The 15201-nt window shown below is 40.5% G+C and overlaps 1 protein-coding gene across 5 annotated transcripts in view; it reads left to right on the top strand.

The window, feature by feature from the left end:
• ESRRG (estrogen related receptor gamma) overlaps nt 1–15201 on the top strand; it is a 580276-nt gene that overhangs the window by 31144 nt on the left and 533931 nt on the right. The gene's annotated exons all lie outside the window — the stretch shown is intronic.

Below are 15201 nucleotides of genomic sequence, written 5' to 3'. Positions count from 1 at the left end.
TGAGGCTCAGACAGTGGAACTGCCCAAGGCACTCAGCCGGTGGGTGACAGAGCTGCATCTAGAAGCCAGGCTTTCTGAACACAAACTCTGTGGCTTTTCCCGCTTGACCACGTTGACTGCAGGCGGATGGAGGCTCGCTCTGTGCTCCCCTCCCATCTCACTGTGTTTTAAACAGTGTTCTCGCGGGCTTTCCCCAGTTCACTGGGTGCCATCGCTCTGCACTCAGCTCTCCAAATGCACTGTCCACACTGGCACTGCTCACAGGGGCTGCAGGGGATGAACAAGGCCGTCCTTTGAGTTCATTTTCCTCTTGAGTCAAAGATAAGTATGTGACAGGTGGAAGAGTTTGTGAAGCTTAAAAAGGAATAGGTCTTCTGCCCATTTTTGGATTGGGTTGTTTGTTTGTTTTGTTATTGAGTTGTATGAGCTCTTTGCATATTCTGGAAATTAAGCCATGCATCATTTGCAAATATTTTGTCCCATTCCATAGGTTGTCTTTTCGTTTTATTTATGGTTTCCTTTGCTGTTCAAAAGCATGTAAGTTTAATTAGGTCCCATTTGTTTATTCCTGATTTTATTTCTATTGCCTAGAAGACTGCCCTAGGAGAACATTGCTATGATTTCTATGATTTATATCAGAGAATGTTTTGCCTGTGTTCTCTTCCAGGAGATTCATGGTGTCTTGTCTTACATTGAAGTCTTTAAGCCATTTTGAGTTTATTTTTGTGCATGGTGTGAGGGAAAGTTCTAACTTCATTGATTTGCATGCTGCTGTCCAATTTTCCCAGCACACTTGCTGAAGAGACTGTCTTTCCTCTACTGTATATTCTTGCCTCCTGTGTCAAAGATTAATTGACCGTAGGTGTGTGGGTTTATTCCTGGGCTCTCTATTCTGATCCATTGATTCATATATGTCTGAAGGTCCTATTGTATAGCACAGGGAACTATATTCAATACCTTGTAATGGCCTATAATGAAAAAGAATATGAAAAGGAATATATACATATATATGAATGAATCACTATGAGGTACGCCAAAAACTAACACAACATTGTAAATCAACTCTGCTTCAATTAAATCAATCAATCAATACATAAGTAAAAGGAACAGGCACTGAGAGATCAGAAGTGGCCCAGGATGTGCTGGGTGCAGAGCCCTGTTCTAGGAACGATCCATGTGTATTACTATATGATAGCATCTGGGATCACAGCAAAGGGGGATTTTTTTCAAGACAGGTCAGATCAGGTTGCTTCACTGCTCAGAACCCCCCAGTGGCTCTCATCTATCTGATCTCTTCCCCTGTCATTTTCTAGTGTCCCACCGTGTCCCACCCTGTCCCACCCGTCATTCTGCTTCAGCCACGTGGGTCTGCCTGCTGTTTTCTGAACAGAGTAAATACACAGGCGCCTCCTGTCCTGGGCGTTTCTCCCTGGGACTGCTGAAGAGATTACACTTCCCTCTTGGGGCGTGAGGAAGCCACTTTAAGTTTATGAGGCAGGGAGTGGCCTTACTCACCCACGTAATCCGTCCTTTGACATAAGTACAGTCATGTCACTCCTCTTTAAAGTCCTTCAGCTGCTGCCCATTGCAGCATGGCCCCTGGACTCCGGGACCTGGCTGGGGAGCCCTCAGTCTCCCTGCTTCAGGTTTCGGATCCAGCAGTACTGATGGCGGGAGGATGCTTTAGCCCCTGTCGTTCTCATCAGCACCCCCGCCCCCCACCTCTGCCAAGCAAGCCCGGATAAACACGCACAGTAGTAAACTCATCAAAACTGTGTGCTTATGTGTAAATCAAGACACATCTCCAACTCAAGCCTTCCAGACTATGTCCTTACACCCTTCAGCAAAGAATGGCAGGAGCCACGCTGAACAACACAGAATTTTTTAGTCTCCTCCTCATAGCTTATTTCCTCCTCTGCCAAGAAAGCCTTCTCTCTCTCTCCTCTCTCTTTTTTCTAATTTTAATTTTTTCCAGCTTTATTGAGATACAGTTGGCATATCACATTGTATGAGTCTAAGGTGTATAGTGTAATGTGTTGATGTGTGTGTGTATTGTGAAATGATTAATACGGTAAGATTAGTTAACATATCCATCATCTCACATAGTGACTGTTTTTTTTATTTTGATAGTGAGAACTTTTAAGATCTACACTCTAAGCAACTTTAAAATATACAATACTGCATTGTTAACTGTAGTCACCGTGTTATCCATTACATCCCCAGGACTTACTCATCTTATAACTGGAAGCGCATTACCCTTTGACCACCTTCGCCCATTTCCCTCCACCCCCCAACCCCTTGCCACTGGCAACCACCAGTCTGTTCTCTGTTTCTATGAGTTCTGTGTTTTTGTATTCCACATATAAATAGAATTTCTCTGTCTTTGACTCATTTTACTTAGCATATTGCTCTCATGATTCATCTCTGTTGTTGCAAATAGCAGGATTTCATTCTTTTTTATGGCTGATTATTAATAATTATATATATAATAATTATTATATGTATTATATATCACAGTTTCTTTATCCATTCATCCATTGATGGTACTTAGATTGTTTCCACCTCTTGGCCACTGTAAATAATGCTTTACTGAACATGGGGGTGCAGGTACCTCTTCAAGATGGTGGTTGCACTTCCTCCAGGTACATACCCAAGCATGGAACTGCTGCATCTTAAGGTAGTTCTATTTTCAATTTTTCAGGGAACTTCCATATTGTCTTCCATATGGCCACACCAATTTACGTTTATTTCTACCAACAATGTACAAGGGTTCCCTTTCCTTGACATCCTTGCCAACTTTTGTTATCTTTTATTTCTTTTGCTAATAGCCATTCTAATGGATGTGAGGTGATATCTTATTGTAGTTTTTATTTTTATTTCCCTGATGATTAGTGACATTGATCAAACACCTTTTCATGTACCTGTTGACCATGTGAATATCTTCCTTGAAAACGTGTCTATTCAAGTTCTTTGCCCATTTTTAAATTGGATTGTTTGTTTTTTCTACTGAGTTATATGAATTCCTCATATATTTTGGGAATTAACTTTTATCAGAAATGTGGTTTGCAATATTTTCTCCCATTCAATAGGTTGCCTTTTCATTTTGTTGATCTTTTTTTTTTTTTTTTCCTCTGCAGAAGCTTTTTAGTTTAGTGTAATTTATTTTTGCTTTTGTTGGCTGTGCTCTGGGTGTCATATCTGTGTAACCATTGCCAAGATCAATGTCAAGGAACTTTTCCCCTATGTTTTCTTCTAGGAGTTTTATGGGTTCAGATCTTACATTTAAAGCTTTAATTCATTTCAAGTTAATTTTTGTGAGTGGTGTAAGATTGGGGTCCAGTTTCATTCTTTTATATGTGAATATCTAATTTTCCCAGCACCATTTGAAGATACTGTCTTTTCTCCATTGAGTGTTCTTGGCTCCCTTATTTTATATTGTACATGTGTGCTTTATTTCTGGGCTCTTGGTTCTGTTCCATTGGTCTATGTGTCTGGTTTCATACCAGTACCATACTGTTTGACTACTATAGCTTTGCAGTATGGCTTGAAATTAAGAAGCGTAATGCTTCCAGCTTTTTCTTCTTTCTCAGGATTGTCTTGGCTATTTTGGGTCTTTTGTGTTTCTATATAAATTTTAGAATTTTTTTCTATTGCTGTAAAGTTCTTGATAGGAACTGTGTTGTTCTATAGATGACTTTGCATAGTATGGAAATTTTAACAGTATTCTTCCAGTCCATGAACACAGGATATCTTTCCATTTATTTGTGTCTCTTCAGTTTCATTCATCAAGGACCTCACTTCTTTCTTCTCCTTTTCTCTACCTTATCAGCTGCCTGGCCCACTCTATTAATCATCTAAGCTCATGCTTGGCCTTCTTTGATCCCATCCCATGCCATGCTACGTTAGGGACCCCTTTTTGTGCACATGTTATAGAAATTATCTGTTAACCTATCAGCCTCCTCCAAAGACTAAGAGCTTCTTGTAGACAGCACTGTGTCAGATATACCTTGGATGTGTGAATGATGGATTAGAAAAATTTTACTTGGAATCGAGTTGGCTTTTAATAAATACTTTTAAAAGAATAAATGATAAGAACTAAGCTTTGGAAAGATTATTCTGAAATCTGAGGGTAGAGTAATTGGCAAAATTTCAACTGGGAGGTGCAGAGAAGGGTTGGGAGGTAATTTCATTAGTCTGTGCAACACCCAACAGAAACCTAGACTTGAGAAGTGGCAGCTCATATTCTGGGGGCCCCAGTTTCTTCATCTTCAGAAGAGAAGTTTTAACAGCATCTGTGTCCTAGGATTGTTGTGAGGGTATACCGTACAATTATCTTTAAAATATTAGCATCAGATCTGTGTATTGGTGAAGAGCACAGCCCTGGGTCCTGCTTAGGACTGACTCTCAGTGCCTAGAGTTACTTGCTGGTTGAACCCCAGCAAATTTTCTTACTTCTTTGTGCCTCAGTTTTTACATCTTTACAGTGGAAACAATAATAGCACTTAATTCATAAAGTTGTTGTAAGATTTATATGATGCACGTACAGCATGTAGAACTGGCATGCAGCAACATCTTAATAAAAAATTTAAAACACACACAAGAGTGGAAAGAACAATTGTTGAGGTAGAATCAACATGAATTTATAACTAAGTACATATGCATGTGGGTGGATATGTGTCTGCTGGCCTGGGAGATAGACTAAGGAAGGTAGGGGAAAAATCTGAGATAAATTTGGTTTTGAGACTGAATGACCCTACAGATAATTGATACGCTAAACCAAGATTGGGACCAAAACAGTTGGAATAAATTTGAGAAGTTGGGCCAATATTTAATTCAAGTTTGTATCTAGTCGGTTTGAAATGGTGATGACTATCTATGTATTGTTGGTAAGCAAGGAGGCTAGGATTTCAGATGTAGAATTTTATGATTTAAGAACTATTAGCATTGAGTTTAAAAATGATAGCACTTAATATTTATTGAAAACTATGAGCTCTGTGCTAAACATTGTTCATGCATTATCTCATTTAACACTCTCAGAATCCCCAGGAGAAAGGTGCTGTGGTTAGCGACCTCTCACAGACAGGGAAGTCAGGCCCAGAACAGATATCCAGGTCACCCGATTAACTAGTCAGTGAGGGTTTGACTCCTGGCAGTTTTATTCTGGAGTCTACACTCTTAATTCTTTTTTGGACTATCTCCAAGGCAAAGAATGAAGCTATGAAGTTGGCCAAGAGAGCATAGTGAGAAAGAGGATGTGTCCAATAGGAATATTTTTGACCTAAGCATCTGCATTCTTTTACCCCACTTCTTACTGCCAACCGGTTCCTCTTTGTAAAACAAAATAGCAAGGACTCAGTTGATTTTGGGGGAGTGAATGAACAATCGGATGCTAGAGGTTTAGGCTTTGTGGGCATACAGTAGAGGAACGTTCATTGGCTCAGGCTGTCCTAACAGCAGGGTACTCAAACCCACAGTTCACACACACACACACACACGCACGCACACAAAACCTAAAACCGGATGCATCAGAATCACCTGGGGTAATGTCCTAAAAACAGACTCCCAGTTCCCAGCCTTGACCCCCTGCAAAGCTTATCGGGGTCAGCCTGGCAGCTGTGGCCCTAACGAATGCCTGGGAGATTCTGATGGGCAGCCAGTTTGTGACCCACGACATTGACCAAACAATTTGCCTGGGTTCAGGTTTTTTTTTTTTTTTTTTTTTTTTGGTTGCATAAAGTGCAGCCATAAAGGAACGATATTGGTTTTCTTGTGTGAGTCCTAAAACAGCTATGAAGGTGATTTTAAAAGAGGAATTCCCAAAATGTTTAGAGCAATCGCAGGATCGCAGAGGTAATTACACAGACTCCCCAAGTGACTATTTTGTAGGGAAATGCTCATTTGGATTTGCAGTTTCTGGTGTGTTTAATAAATACCACTTTTATTATGAAAAGAGTATCCCTTCATACGTGTGGTTTTTCCGGATAAAAAGGAAAACAGAGGAGCAGAGCATTCCTCCGACATTATTACTGTGTATTCTCCACTCTCTGTGTTTGGGGTGGAATCGGTCAATTGGGTCATTTTCTGAGTTTCGTGAACCATCATCATCCCTGCTCATATTTGAATTGTTCACAGCACTTTGACCTTTACCAGAGAACAGCTCTACCTGGATGCCAAGCATTGTTATTACATAGTAGGGCCTTTGTGAAGGGGGGGGAGGGGGACCCAGCTAACACCTGTTACTACAGGCTGACCTCCCTTCGAATTCTATAGAACATTTCTCAGAATATGATTTAACCTATGGAGAATCTCAATCCAGGCAGCTGTTAACATTGTTAGATCAGATGGTCTGCTGAAGTTTTATATCTCAGCTTGGTCTGGCTTGGTAGATGGAAAATAGCTTCCTGGCCTGATATATTAGTCCTCTGTGCAATTAATTCATGGTAATTCACATTTATATTCGATTTCACAGATACTGTTGGAAATACCCACTGTATATACTTTACCTCACAATAATTATGCAGAAAATTAAAAAGAATCCATTCCAGGTTAACAGTCTTTGGGCTTAACCAATTTCTTGCTCTGCTTACAGGTCTAATTGCTTTAATTCTCATTGTCTCTTTCTATAAGGTAGGGATCATATCCACTCCATTAGATCCTTGTGAGTGATAACTAAAATTAGAAAAGATTTCCTGAAAGGAGCCATACCTGTGGAGAAGGTACCTTCATTTGAATTCTTCCAGGCACCTTTCTGTTTGGCCCTTCATTCATTCCTCTAACACATCTTTTGTTGTTGTTGTTGAATTTTTTTTTTTACTTTTTCTTAATAATGCTTATTTTTTATTGATGTGTAATTGATCTACAATATTAGTTTCATGTGTACAGCAAAGAGATTCAGTTATACATATACATACATATATATGTATTTTCAGATTCTTTTCCATTATAGCTCATTATAAGAAACTGAATACAGTTCCCTGTGCTATACAGTAGGTCCTTGTTGTTTACCTGTTTTATATATAGTAATGTGTATCTATTAATTCCAAATTCCTAATCTATCCCCCCCATTCTCCCCCCAGTAATCACAGTTTGTTTTCTATGTTTGGGAATCTATTTCTGATTTATAAATAAAATTTGTAATTTTTTTTTAGATTCCACATATAACTGACATCATAAGATATTGTCTTTCTCTGTCTGAATTACTTCATTTAATATGATAATCTCTAGGTCCACAGATGTTGCTGCAAGTGGCATTATTTCATTCCTTTTTATGGCTGAGTAGTATTCCATATATATACTTTGTCTTCTGTATCTGTTCATCTGTCAGTGGACATTTAGGTTATTTCCATGTCTTGGCTATTATAAATAGTGCTGTGGACAGTATATTGGAATGCATGTATATTTTCAAATTACAGCATTCTCCAGATATATGCCCAGGAGTGGGATTGCTGGATCATATGGTAAGTCTATTTTTAGTTTTTTAATAAACCTCTGTACTGTCCTCCCTAGTGACTGCACCAAATTACATTCCTACCAACAGTGTAGGAGGTTTCATCTTTTCAAGTGCCTGTTGGCCATTTGGGTCCCTTCTTTGAAGACACGTTTATTTAGATCTTCTGCCCATTTTTGATTGGCTTGCCTGGTTTTTTTGATATTAAGCTGCAAGAGCTGTTTTTCCTGTTTAAAAAATTCTGCTGGGAAGAAATCTTTTTAAAGAAATCTACATAAATTTTATTTTTAAATTATTTTTTGTTGAAGTATAGTCAGTTTACAATGTTGTGTTAATTTCTGATGTGCAGAATAGTGATTTACAGACATAGAAAACAAACTTATGGGAAGAAACCTGTTTCACTCAAACACACTTACAAATATTTCCCTTCCTCCCTCCCTCCCTCCCCCTTCCCCTTCCCTTCTTTCCCCACAAGCCAGAGTAGCTACCACGGCTTTGAACCAGCTTTTAAATGTGGTTGGATATGGTCCTGCCGACTGATGATCAGCAGGGCTTCTAAGGAGGAGGGGTCCAGGAAGAAAGTATCCATTCCGGATCCCTGGACTGAGTGTGAGACTCACCTCTGCCACTTGGTTTCTGGGCAAATGGAGCTATCCTTATTTTTGGTTTCATCATCTATAAATTGGGTGTAATAATAATGCCAACTCTGCGAGGTTATTGTGAACGTTACATAAGGGGTTAAAGCACCTTCCAAATTGTAAAGTCCTACAAATACAGGTGTTTTATGTGCTTTTTTTTTTTTTTTTTAATTTGCTTTTTTGGAACTTGGGATGAGTCAGTCCATGGTATCACTCTGTCTAGGTTTCGTTTGTAAAGAGCTTGCCAAAGGAGCACTGGAGGAGACAGCATGAGCCCTCTGGGTCTGGGAGAGACTGAAGAGCTGACCTCCGGGACCAGAATCCAAAACTTGGGCCTTACTAGAATCAGGCTCCAATCAGCTAAATGAACACGTCACAAGCCCACTTCTCCACCCTAGGCAGCGGTTCCCCAACTTGGGTGCACGCTGGAATCACTTGGGAGTTTTGAAAATATCCTGTGGCCTGGCTCCAACCCTCAGACATTCTGACTCAATTGCTGTGGGATGGGATTTGAGCATCAGGAAAGCTTTTAAAAGATTTCCAAGTGATTCCAGTATGTAGCAAAGTTTGGAAACCACTGATTTAAGCTAATCCCCGTGATCAGCTTTTAGCAGCCTGGCCAAGAGAAAAGCGTCCAAGTTGATCATTGTTGCAAATCAATGAATTAGATTCTTTTTTTTTCTTCTGGGAAGGTAAACAGGCAAGAAGGAAGAAAAGGAGGGGGGCGGGACTAGCTTTTATCAGCTTCCTGTCTGGACAGGGCATTATGTCTTCATATGCATTTCATCTTCCCAATAACTCTGATTCTTAAATTATATGATTCCATTTTAAAGATGCAATAACTGAGAAAAGAGAGCTTTAGATATTTTCTAAGGAATTTGAAATAGGACATCAGTCCTATTTTTTTGAGGTCCTTTCCACCACACTGTGAAAGCTATTCAACTTTTTTTTAAGGTTCACAGTGCCCTCTCTCACCCTCTTTTCTCCCCCTCTCCTCAGCTTTCTGGTAAAACCTGGTATGCATATTTATAGATCAGTGTCAAATGAAGTCAGTGTTCCATCTTTTTGGAGGGAGGGGCAGTTTTGCATTTTAAGCTTAAATATGATTGGAAAATGACATACTTTGTTCTCTTATAATAACTGGACACGTAAGTTAGCTTAATAAACAGTACAGTAGGAGTTTTCTGAAAGAGGCCCCTTATAAGCAAAGCACCCAATTGCTTAGGGCCTGTGAGTGAGGCTGGCCCGGCTTTTTCCGCTTCCCGGATCAGCTGAAGACTTCGTGGAATAGGAACAGATGCCGGCAAATGCTCTCCCTTGATAACAATTTATTCATTTAACATTTATGGAGCACCTACTGTGTGCTAGATACTAAGAGTAAAAGGAGAGCTAAAACATCTTACACTAAAGTCAGTTACAGTGAGCAGCAAAGACAGATGTATTAACAATAATTAATGTGTGAGTGTCGTCATAGAGTGTGTTGATGGAGGTAGGGAAGAAGGCATGCTGGACCACGCTGGTCTGTCACCGGCTGGGGGGAATGGCATCCTGGAGGAGTTCATCAAGGTGACGTTTGAAATCTGTGTTTGGGCTCACTCTTGCGCCCCTCTGGCGATGACCTAAATGTCGATGCTCAAAGGATCACTCCCCGAGGGCAAGAGGGAAGTCATTAGGGGAGGAAATCCAGCTTGTAGGAAGTTGAATGACTTGCCCAGGTTTGCACAAGCCACAAGAGGCAGAGATTAGATTCACACTCGTGCACCTGACTCCAGCTTCGGCGTTCTTTTCCATGACACTGAGTTTCCCCTGCTCGTTCAGCATCTGGCAGGGATACACAGCTGAGAACAGAGTTGGTAACTTGTAGCATCAGGTGACATCTTTATTTTTTTCCAGTTGAACCTGGTTGCCAAGGAAAACTTTCTCCCTTCTGAACCAAGGGAGCGAGTATCTCAAACGAAATTAGAGCCTTGGAATGAAAGAACTCCAGAAAACCCCAGGTGTAAAATAAAGTCTGAGATGTATGGTGCTCTCAGAAATTTATGGTACAAAGACAGGTGTCCATAAATATTTAAAATCACCAACACTCACTTGCCTTGGGTGTTACATAATTTCAGATTTTACAAATTTGATTTTATTCCAAAAAAGTGCAGTTTTATTTCAGATGCTTCTAAATTCTTTACATTCGTAATTTCCTCCCCCATCTTTATTACCAGGGTCAGCCATTGCCGATTCACTAATGATTCTCAAATAAATTTCTCTAGCCACAGATTTTTTCTAAATCTTTCCCAAGGCCGGTAGAATCTGGCCATTCTATAGCTTTTAAACCTAGCATATCCCCAACCAAATTTATTATTTTCTTAGCAGAGCCTTTATTTGTACCTCCTTAAAATCCTATCATTAATTCAGTTGTCCAAGCCAGACACCAAAGTCTGTTGATTCCATCTTCCTGCCAAATACCCCTTCCATCCTTCGGCCCACCCCCCACCCCATTGCCATAATTCCACTGAAGCCCCCATTCTTTGGTATCTAACAGCTGTCATGGATCTTAACTGTTCTCCCCAAAACAATGAGTATTTCCCCACACGAATTCACCTGTTTTAGCCCACAAAGCATTGTCCAGCCAGCTTAAACCAAACCAGAAACCTCTTCTTATTTTAATTCGATATTCGAATCGTTCTAAAAGGCTGCTCCATTTTCCCTTGTCAGCTAAGTAAAATACCTTGAAAATAAATTTCTTTGATGATTGAAGTTTTTATTGTGTCTCAGGGCCATCATTCTGAATACTGGTGATTATTCTACACTCTCCGCGTTGTAGTCAGCATGACATTTGGCTTAAATGAATGTTATTCTCTTTTAAGTTCAGTTTTTAAAAAAACTATTCTTACATCAGTGGTTCTTAACCTTTCTGAAGTCATGAACCCTTCTGAGAATGTGATGAAAGCTATGAGTCTTCTTTTGAGGACAGTACACAGGCACTCATACATACACGTATGTTTTGTCTACAACTTCAGGACGTTCTTCATTCATCCCTGGAGCCCCAGGACCACCATGCAGCTGGGTTGAGGATCCCTGCCTTAGATAAAATTGTTTTCTTTCTTTCATGTCAGAGGCATGGATTGCATTTCTATTTTGAATAAATGTTGTGATGAACGTGGTCCTGATTGATTTAATTCGCTGTACTCCTTCGCCCACAGTTTGGATCTTGCCTTTTGAGTATAGACTCGGATAGGGCCGTTGGTCTGCATGGTCATCCTGATGCCATCCTTAACTACTTAAAGGACTTGGCGATGTCCCATAACTAGCTAGATGTGGTGGAAATCAACTTAGACCCTCAGCCTGGGGACCTGAATGCATGTCTTCATATGCTCTACTAAGTTTGTAAACTATCTCAGAAAGACAGCTCTAGTGTAAAACGCGCACGTCTGGCGTGATGCTGCTTTGCTGTCTTGGAAGGGCGCTCTCACTCCTGCTCTTTTATTTTATCCCCACAAAGACCTGACGAGAAGGTCAGTGGGTTAATGAGTTCTGTCTTCAGTGCACAGGGAGAGGCTCGCTCCAAGTCAGTTACACTGGGAAACAGGTAAGAGGTCCCATTCTGGTGCGAGCCCCCAGGTCTCTTTGTCCTAAACCTGTGCTCTTCAACTAACTTCATGATTGAACTCAAGCTACACATGAGTCCAAGATATCAAGGCAAAAACGGTTGAATCCATTTACATCAAATGAGGTCTGCACGACAATCTGATTGTGGCAGAAAGAAAACAGGTTGCAGGCAAGCATGAGTGATGACTAATAACATTTTGGCTGATGTGGTCGGCTCCTGGTCCACTCAGTGATTAATCATTTTATCTCACAGGAAAGGGACCATCTTGGAAATGGTAAATTTGCATGTATTTTTGTGCAGATTTTTTTTTTTTTCTGAGCTACCCTTAACTACACTCAGAAGTTAGGAACAGGATCTTTGTTAACTTTACCTGAGCGCCCCAGTGTATTTTTTGTGTCCTCCAAAAAACTGGTCCCACTAGGCTGAGCATGCCAGCGCTCTCTCTTTTTTTTCTCTCTCACCCCAGCCCCATCCTTTCTCATATTCTGTTACAGATTTGTAAAATCTTAGAGCTAAAGGAACCCTGGAAATTGGTTAAGTCTCTCCTTGTGCAAGAAGGAAACTGAGGCCCAGAATTAAATCATTTGCTGGAGGTCACACACAGCTGATCAGTAGCAGGTCCAAGATAAGACCACAGGTCTCCTGACTGCCAGTCCCTACTTCTTTTCCTACCTTTTTAAGCAGAAAACATAATATATTGACATAGAAAATTATAAATACAGCAGAGAAAGGCTCATAACAGCCAAAAGTCATAATGGTTACGCTTACGATTATTTTCCAAATACTACGATTTTACATCTGTCCAGCCTCCCTCTCTCCACCCCTCCTCGTTAAATTCTACCTCACCAGCATATGCTTCTCCGGTTAAATAGTTTCACCTTTGATCTTACCGGGATTTTCTGTTGTGCATCTGAAACAGGGAGACATAAGTTTTCAATTTCTCCAGTTAAAAGGACAAAACTTTTGCTATGTAAAACTTTGGATTTCCGACAAATTGAAAATTGACATCTGAGCTCTCCAAAGGGCAGGTTTGTGTCAACGAGTGCATCAGCAGCTACTTAATGAGAGCCAGTGTTGTACTTGGCACTTTGTCAGGCAAGCCAGAAGAGACAGGAGAAAAACACATACTCCGTCAGAAAGGAATGGGGTGGGGACAAAGAAGAGATTCAAAAACAAACCCCAGAAACAGTTAAAAAACAGTTATGTCATATGTAGACGTGAACATTGTAGGACAGAGAGAGAGAATGAATTATACACCCAAGAGTAGTAAATAATGGCTTTGGAGGTGAAATAGGATTTGAACTTGGCCTTGACCATTGGATAGAGGTTGGATAGCAAAGAGGCAGAGGAGGGACTCTTTGAAAGCTCGGGCAATGACTTTGGAATAGGAGTTAACAGAGGGTTGGAGGTGGGCAGTGGGTGACCAGTCTGACTGAACCATGGCTGCAAGATTCCATGACCGGTTGGAACTTAAAGTTAAATAGTCAGGCAGGTCAGTAGGCAGAGAACTTGATGATGAGAGCTCACGACACCTGAATTTGAATCTCAGCTGTGTGATTTGGGACAAATTACTTAACTTCTCTGTGCTTCTGTTTCCTTGGGTAAAATGGGAATACTGAGAATCCTTCTCTCCTACTGTTGTTGAGAAGATTTAATTAGATTTACAAGTTCTAAGCACAAGTACACTTTAGAACAACGCCTTCGTTGTGTTCCATCCACCTTAGTAAGCATTTGTATGCCCTTTGGTTTGGTTGGGAAGTTAAACTGAATACGCTACAACAATATTAACTATTATATTTAGGGTGACGCCAGAAATAAAGACTTGAGAGTAGTTGGAGGAGCCTGAATTTGAAACAGCAGAGAACTGTTCTCAGGCAGAATTGGATTTAGAGAATCTGGGCTCAGAAGAGATCTATTCAGACCTCGAGAGAACCTGAGTACCTCACCTCTACACTCTACTAGTTGCTCAGGTAGCTCACCCCTGGCGAAGGAAACCACTTGGTTGCCTGCACTGGCATGTGGATTGATAACAAACAGCACGGAAGGCTTTTGTCTGAAAGAAAAAACAAAAAAACAAAACAACAACAACCCCTTGGATTTCAAGGGATTAAAGTTAGACAAATTTTAATGGTTTTTTTTTTTTTTTTTTTTTTTTTACTCTTTGCAGTGGGTCTTTAAGGGTCCAGCTCTGAGGTTAATAAGTTAAAAAGTTGGAGAACCAGGTTGGTAGATTGAATATTAACAAGCCCTTCTTGGATAGTTACTGAAAAGTCACCAGGAGCTTGGGAGATGATGTCCCCTTGAGTTCTAAACAGACCCTTGAGTTCTAAACAGACCTCTGTCTTCTTTAGAATCATCTTTGACCCTGGTGACCTCTAAGCACCAGTCAAGACTGCACCAATTCATCCTCCGGCCATTCCAAGGAGACTGATGAGGAGATCCAGAGAGCTGTGTCCAATTGATAAGGGTGGCGAGGAACAGTTCAGCTTCTGGAATCTACTGCTCAGTGGTCCTGAGACCCTCCTGAGGTTTACTTTAGCTAGGCTCTTCTCCAGTTCGGACTGTCTGGTCTTTGCATAATTACCAAGTCTTCCTTCTGGAATTTGCTAGTGATTCTTGGTCTGTGACTCTAAAGGGAAAAGACCTAACAAATTCCTTGCCATTTTCATTAAACTTAACCAATCTCTCAAATAGGTAAGCTATTTTTAAACCTAAAGCAGCTGCAGATTGTCTTGGATGGGTTCAAAAGTTTTTCTCCCAATCGGCTTTGTTTTTTGGATTTGACACTCTCCTCCATGCTTTAGGTTTTGCCACCTTGGCTTCTGCTGTTATCTTTTAGAAATCTGAATCAGTGGGAACAGTGACTGACTTTACCTTTACACGATGGTGACCAAGGTCAGCAGGAGGCTTGGGGGAAAAAATTTCTAAGCCCATTCCACTACTCCAAATGGAGAATTAGTGTTAAAGAAGGGCAAACTATTTGCCAAACCTCATGCTAGATATTTATTTTTCGGTAATGCATACACGGTGATTGATGCACAATATTATGGTCAACAGAGGCTACATAAAACATACCAAACAATGTCCAAATAACACAAATTCAATATGACAAAAAGACATGCTCTCTGCTTCACCTGCCATGTGGCCACACCATCTAAAATACATTCTTATGTTTGCATAAAAAAATCAAAGATAATTCTTGAGACCTTCCTTACTCATTCTAGAGAACATAATTATAGTAATGACAAATACAGAGAATGACCAGCAATAATACGATCTTTGTATTTTTAAAAAAAAGTTTTCTTGCTGTTGTCAAAGAATTCAAATAAAAGCTAGTTATCCTTTCTGCCCCTCTAAACGCCCCTTGTGGGTCAGATGCTTGGAGCCCCCCTCCCCCAAATTTCCAGATGTGTCCAGAGAGACACTCAAATAGGGGCTTGGGCTAGTCTTTCTTTTTTTTCCTCCCCTGCCCCCTCCCCATTTTTAAAAGGCTTTAAAGAGCATCTCTAGGAGAC

The sequence above is a fragment of the Camelus bactrianus genome, chromosome 23, assembly GCF_048773025.1.
Source record: "Camelus bactrianus isolate YW-2024 breed Bactrian camel chromosome 23, ASM4877302v1, whole genome shotgun sequence".
Lineage (NCBI taxonomy): Eukaryota > Metazoa > Chordata > Mammalia > Artiodactyla > Camelidae > Camelus > Camelus bactrianus.
This window is presented reverse-complemented; position numbering and strand designations above follow the sequence as displayed.